Raw genomic sequence first — 7,371 nt, forward strand, 5'->3', positions numbered from 1 at the left:
GGACTCCTGGTTCTAGAGTCCTGGTACTAGACTCCTGGCACTAGACTCCTAGTGCTAGACTCCTGGTACTAGACTCCTGGTACCTGACTCCTAGTACTAGACTCATGGTGCTAGACTCCTGCTACTAGACTCCTGGTACTAGACTCCAGGTACTAGACTCCTGGTACTAGACTCTTGGTACTATACACTTGGTGCTAGCCTATTGGTTCTAGACTCCTGGTACTAGACTCTTGGTGCTAGAGTCCTGGTACTAGACTCCTGGCACTAGACTCCTAGTGCTAGACTCCTGGTACTAGACTTCTGGTACTGGACTCCTGGTACTAGACTCATGGTGCTAGACTCCTGCTACTAATCTCCTGGTACTAGACTCCAGGTACTAGACTCCTGGTACTAGACTCTTGGTACTATACTCTTGGTGATAGACTATTGGTTCTAGACTCCTGATTCTAGCCTCCTGGTAATAGACTCCTGGTACTAGACTCCTGGTACTAGACTCTTGGTGCTAGACTCCTAGTACTAGACTGCTGGTACTAGACTCATGGTACTAGACTCCTGGTACAATACTCTTGGTGCTAGACTGCTGGTACTAGACTCCTGGTACTAGACTGCTGGTACTAGACTCCTGGTACTAGACTCCTGGTACTATATCCTTGGTACTAGATTCCTAGTACTAGACTCCTGGTGCTGGATTCCTGGTAATAGACTCCTGGTACTAGACTCCTGGTACTAGACTCCTGGTACTAGACTCCTGGTACTAGACTCCTAGTGCTAGAGTCCTAGTGCTAGACTCCTAGTACTAGAATCCTAGTGCTAGACTCCTGGTGCTAGCCTCCTGGTACTAGACTCCTAGTGCTAGACTCCTAGTACTAGACTCCTAATACTAGACTACTAGTCTAGACTCCTGGTACTAGACTCCTGGTAATAGACTCTCCTAGTACTAGAATCCTGGTGCTAGACTCCTGGTACTAGACTCCTGGTACTAGAATCCTGGCACTAGACTCCTAGTGCTAGGCTCCTGGTACTAGACTCCTGGTACTGAACTCCTGGTACTAGCCTCATGGTGCTAGACTCCTGCGGCTAGACTATTGGTGCTAGACTCCTGGTACTGGACTCCTGCTGCTATACTCCTGGTACTAGACTCTTGGTGCTAGACTCCTGGTGCTAGACTCCTGGTACTAGTCTCCAGGTACTAGACTCCTGGTACTAGACTCTTGGTGCTAGACTCCTGGTACTAGACTCCTGGTGCTATCAATCAATCAATCAATGTTTATTTATATAGCCCAATATCACAAATGTTACATTTGTCTCAGTGGACTTTACAGTTTGTACAAAATATCAGTATGACAATACGACACCCTCTGTCCTTAGACCCTCACATCGTACAAGGAAAAACTTCCGAAGAAAACCCACAGTTTAAAGGGGAAAATGGGAGAAACCTCAGGGAGGGATACAGAGGAGGGATCCCTCTCCCAGGACGGACAGACGTGCAATAGATGCCGTGTGTAAATTGAAAAGATAATACATTTGCAACATAGGTAGTCCAAATGTTTGGAAATGCATGTGTGTATAATAGGAAGATGAATCCACGAGGATATCCATCCAGGACCTATGATCCAGGACCACAGCCACAATTCAAGATACAGGGCTCGCGATGCAGGACACAGGAGCGCAGGATCATCCATGACTCCGGATCCCGGCGTATATAGACACCAAAAAGAAAGAAATTTGGGGAAGCTGGGTTAATCGGAACATGAGAGTACACAGGTATAGACAGAGAGAAGGAAGAAGTAAGATGTCCCCGACAAACTAAGCCTATATCAGCAAAACTAGGGGCTGAATCTAATCAGCCCTAACTATAAGCTTTATCAAAAAGGAAGGTCTTAAGCGCACTCTTAAAGACGGATAGGGTGTCTGCCGCCCGAACACAATCTGGAAGCTGATTCCACAAATGTGGAGCTTGATAAGAAAAGGCTCTGGCTCCCATTGTACTTTTAGAGACTCTAGGAACAACCAACAACCCTGCATTCTTTGAACGCAATGCCCTAGTAGGACAGTCGGGTATAATGAGTTCTTTAAGGTAAGATGGCGCCTGCCCATTAAGGGCTTTGTAGGCAAGAAGAAGAATTTTGAATTCTATCCTGTGTTCTATAGGGAGCCAGTGTAAGGCAGCCAGAATAGGAGTAATGTGGTCCCTTTTCCTAACTCTGGTTAGTACACGAGCTGCAGCATTTTGAATCAGCTGAAGCGACTTGACTGACTTCTTGGTACACCCTGATAATAAAGAGTTATAATAATCCAGCCTTGAAGTAACAAATGCATGGACTAGTTTCTCTGCATCGTTTTGAGGCAAGATAGGCCTGATTTTTGCATTGTTACGTAGATGTAAGTAGGCGGTCCTTGAAATTGATTTTATGTGGGCGTTAAAGGATAAATCCTGATCAAATATAACACCAAGATTCCTTACAGTCTCACTGGAGGCCAAATTAATGCCATCCATAGTTAGTATATCCTTAGATAATTTGTTTCGTAGATTCTTCGGGCCAAGTACAATAACTTCAGTTTTGGTCGTGTTTAACATCAAAAAGTTTAAAGTCATCCACGTTTTTAAGTCCTTAAGGCAGTCTTGAATTTTATTTAGATGATTAATTTCATCAGGCTTGATTGATAAATATAGTTGAGTATCATCCGCATAACAATGAAAATGTACAGAGTGATTCCTTATAATATTGCCTAACGGAAGCATATATAATGTGAACAAAATAGGTCCGAGCACTGAGCCCTGTGGCACTCCATGGCTAACTTTGGTTTGCGTGGAAAATTCATCATTGACACGTACAAACTGAGAGCGTTCAGATAGATAGGACCTAAACCAGTCTAAAGCAGTTCCCTGTATGCCAACTAAGTGCTCTAGTCTTTGCAATAAGATATCATGGTCGATAGTATCAAATGCAGCACTGAGATCGAGCAAAACAAGAATAGAGACACGTCCCTTGTCAGAGGCTATTAGAATGTCATTTGTGACTTTAACCAGAGCTGTCTCTGTGCTATGATGTGTTCTAAAGCCAGACTGAAAAGCTTCAAATAAATCATTGTTTTTTAAGTAATCACACAACTGTTTTGCGACCGCTTTCTCAAGAATGTTTGAGAGGAACGGAAGATTAGAAATAGGTCTATAATTGGCTAAAACCTCTGGATCGAGGTTATGCTTTTTAAGAAGCGGTTTTATCACTGCTACTTTGAATGATTGTGGAACATAGCCTGATAATAAAGACTTATTCATAATATTTAATAAAGAAGTGCTAATTAATCGAAAAACTTCCTTCAACAGCTTAGTTGGAATTGGGTCTAACATACACGTTGATGGTTTAGAAGAGAGAATCATTGAATTTAATTGTTCAAGGTTTATGGCTGAAAAGCATTCTAGTTTACTATCTAGTGTAATATTAGAACTTACGTTTCCGGGAGCTGTTGATAACACTATACTGGTCAAAGGCAAGAGGTCATTAATTTTGTTTCTAAGAGTAACAATTTTATCGTTAAAAAAAGCACATAAAATCATTACTACTGAGTGCTATGGGAATAGAAGGCTCAATCGAACTGTGGCTTTCTGTCAGCCTGGCTACAGTAGACTCCTGGTGCTAGACTCCTGGTACTAGACTCTTGGCGCTAGACTCCTAGTACTAGACTCCTGGTGTTGGCTCCTGGTACTATACCCTTGGTGCTAGACTGCTGGTACTAGTCTCCTGGTACTAGACTCCTGGTACAATACTCCTAGTGCTAGACTCCTGGTACTAGACTCCTGGTACTGGACTCCTGGTACTAGACTCATGGTGCTAGACTCCTGGTACTGGACTCCTGGTACTAGACTCATGGTGCTAGACTCCTGCTACTAGACTCCTGGTACTAGTCTCCAGGTACTAGACTCCTGTTGCTAGACTCCTGGTGCTAGACTCCTGGTACTAGACTCCTGGTACTAGACTCCTGGTGCTAGACTCCTGGTGCTAGACTCCTGGTTCTGGACTCCTGGTACTAGAGTCCTGGTACTAGACTCCTGGCACTAGACTCCTAGTGCTAGACTCCTGGTACTAGACTCCTGGTACTGGACTCCTGGTATTAGACTCCTGGTACTAGACTCTTGGTACTATACTCTTGGTGCTAGACTATTGGTTCTAGACTCCTGCTGCTAGCCTCCTGTTATTGACTCCTGGTACTAGACTCCTGGTACTAGACTCATGGTGCTAGACTCCTGGTACTAGACTGCTGGTACTAGACTCCTGGTACTATACTCCTGGTACAATACACTTGGTGCTAGACTGCTGGTACTAGACTCCTGGTACTAGACTCCTGGTACTATACCCTTGGTACTAGATTCCTAGTACTAGACTCCTGGTGCTGGACTCCTGGTAATAGACTCCTGGTACTAGACTCCTGGTACTAGACTCCTGGTACTAGACTACTAGTGCTAGACTCCTAGTACTAGAATCCTAGTACTAGACTCCTGGTGCTAGACTCCTGGTGCTAGCCTCCCGGTACTAGACTCCTAGTGCTAGGCTCCTAGTACTAGACTCCTAATACTATACTACTAGTCTAGACAACTGGTACTAGACTCCTGGTAATAGGCTCTCCTAGTACTAGACTCCTGGTGCTAGACTCCTGGTGCTAGACTCCTGGTACTAGACTCCTGGTACTAGAATCCTGGCACTAGACTCCTAGTGCTAGGCTCCTGGTACTAGACTCCTGCTGCTAGTCTCCTGGTACTAGACGCTTGGTGCTAGACTCCTGGTGCTAGACTCCTGGTACTAGACTCCTGGTGCTAGACTCCTGGTACTAGACTCTTGGTGCTAGACTCCTGGTTCTGGACTCCTGGGTCTAGAGTCCTGGTACTAGACTCCTGGCACTAGACTCATGCGGCTAGACCCTTGGTGCTAGACTCCTGGTACTGGACTCCTGCTGCTAGTCTCCTGGTACTAGACTCTTGGTGCTAGACTCCTAGTACTAGAATCCTGGTGCTAGACTCCTGCTGCTAGACTCCTGCTGCTAAACTCCTGCTGCTAGACTCCTGGTACTAGACTCCTGGTGCTAGAGTCTTGGTACTAGACTCCTGGCACTAGATTCCGTGTGCTAGACTCCTGGTACTAGACTCCTAGTACTAGACTCCTGGTTCTGGACTCCTGGTACTAGACTCCTGGTGCTAGACTCCTGGTACTCGACTCCTGGTACTAGACTCCTGGTGCTGGACTCCTGGTACTAGACTCCTGGTGCTGGACTCCTGGTACTAGACTCCTGGTGCTAGACTCCTAGTACTAGACTACTAGTCTAGGCTCCTTGTACTATACACTTGGTACTAGCCTCCTAGTACTAATATCCTGGTGCTAGACTCCTGGTGCTAGACTCCTGCTGCTAGACTCCTGGAACTAGACTCCTGGTGCTAGACTCCTGGTGCTAGACTCGTGGTACTAGACTCCTGGTACTAGACTCTCCTAGTACTAGACTCTTGGTGCTAGACTATTGGTACTATACTCTCTGTACTAGACTCCTGGTACTAGACTCCTGGTACTAGACTCCTGGTGCTAGACTACTGGTGCAAGACTCCTGCTGCTAGACTCTTGGTACTAGACTCCTGGTGCTAGACTCCTGGTGCTAGACTCCTGGTACTAGACTCCTGGTACTAGACTCTCCTAGTACTATAGTGTATATAAGGTATATAGTGTAGATGATGTATATAGTGTATGTAGTGTATATGTAGTAAGGCTCACAGGGCTTCTGACTGAGTCCTCGGTCTGCAGGCTTGTCTATATGTGTATAAATACGTGGGTTCAGTAGTATTGCCCCTCCCCCTGTGTATAAATGCGAGGATTCAGTAGTATTGCCCCTCCCCCTGTGTATAAATACGAGGGTTCAGTAGTATTGCCCCTCCCCCTGTGTATAAATGCGAGGGTTCAGTAGTATTGCCCCTCCCCCTGTGTATCAATACGAGGGTTCAGTAGTATTGCCCCTCCCCCTGTGTATAAATACGAGGGTTCAGTAGTATTGCCCCTCCCCCTGTGTATAAATGCGAGGGTTCAGTAGTATTGCCCCTCCCCCTGTGTATAAATACGAGGGTTCAGTAGTATTGCCCCTCCCCCTGTGTATAAATACGAGGGTTCAGTAGTATTGCCCCTCCCCCTGTGTATAAATGCGAGGGTTCAGTAGTATTGCCCCTCCCCTGTGTATAAATACGAGGGTTCAGTAGTATTGCCCCTCCCCCTGTGTATAAATACGAGGGTTCAGTAGTATTGCCCCTCCCCCTGTGTATACATTTGAGGGTTCAGTAGTATTGCCCCTCCCCCTGTGTATAAATACGAGGGTTCAGTAGTATTGCCCCTCCCCCTGTGTATAAATACGAGGGTTCAGTAGTATTGCTCCTCCCCCTGTGTATAAATACGAGGGTTCAGTAGTATTGCCCCTCCCCCTGTGTATAAATACGAGGGTTCAGTAGTATTGCCCCTCCCCCTGTGTATAAATACGAGGGTTCAGTAGTATTGCCCCTCCCCCTGTGTATAAATACGAGGCGTTCAGTTTCAGTCTCAGTTTTTTCTCTCCTTCACTTTCCCTGAAACGTTTTCAGCATGCTGCCTCTGTGAGTACTACTACTTTATTATGAATTATACTGCTTTATCATTATACTACTTTATATTAATTATACTACTTTATCATTATACTACTTTATCATTATACTACTTTATCATTATACTACTTTATCACAATACTATTTTATTATAATTATACTACTTTATATTAATTATAATTATACTGCTTTTTTAAGCTCTTTGATAACATGTAGTATTATTATTATTATTATTGTTATTGTTGTTATTATTATAATAATATATAATCCTCGTCCTGATTTGACTGATTTCTTGATTGACAGGTTGTCTGTCCAATAAAATGTGTTTATTGATTAAAAGCCAATCAGAGATCAAACTTTCTTTCATCAATAACTAATGATAAGTCATTCATTATTAATACATAAGTATTCATTACTAATTCATATTAATCAACAAGGTTATTAAGTATATTTTTGTAATTAATGTAAATAAAAAAATTGTTTTGTATCAATAATCATCGATTAGTTATAATTATTCCGTTTGAATATTGATCAGTATTGACTGGATTTGTTGAATATTGATCAGTATTGACTGGATTTGGTGAATATTGATTAGTAATGACTGGATTTGGTGAATATTGATCAGTATTGACTGGATTTGGTGAATATTGATCAGTATTGACTGGATTTGGTGAATATTGATCAGTATTGACTGGATTTGGTGAATATTGATCAGTATTGACTGGATTTGGTGAATATTGATTAGTAATGACTGGATTTGGTGA

The sequence above is a fragment of the Gymnodraco acuticeps genome, unplaced genomic scaffold (assembly GCF_902827175.1).
Source record: "Gymnodraco acuticeps unplaced genomic scaffold, fGymAcu1.1, whole genome shotgun sequence".
NCBI classification, from domain to species: Eukaryota; Metazoa; Chordata; class Actinopteri; order Perciformes; family Bathydraconidae; genus Gymnodraco; species Gymnodraco acuticeps.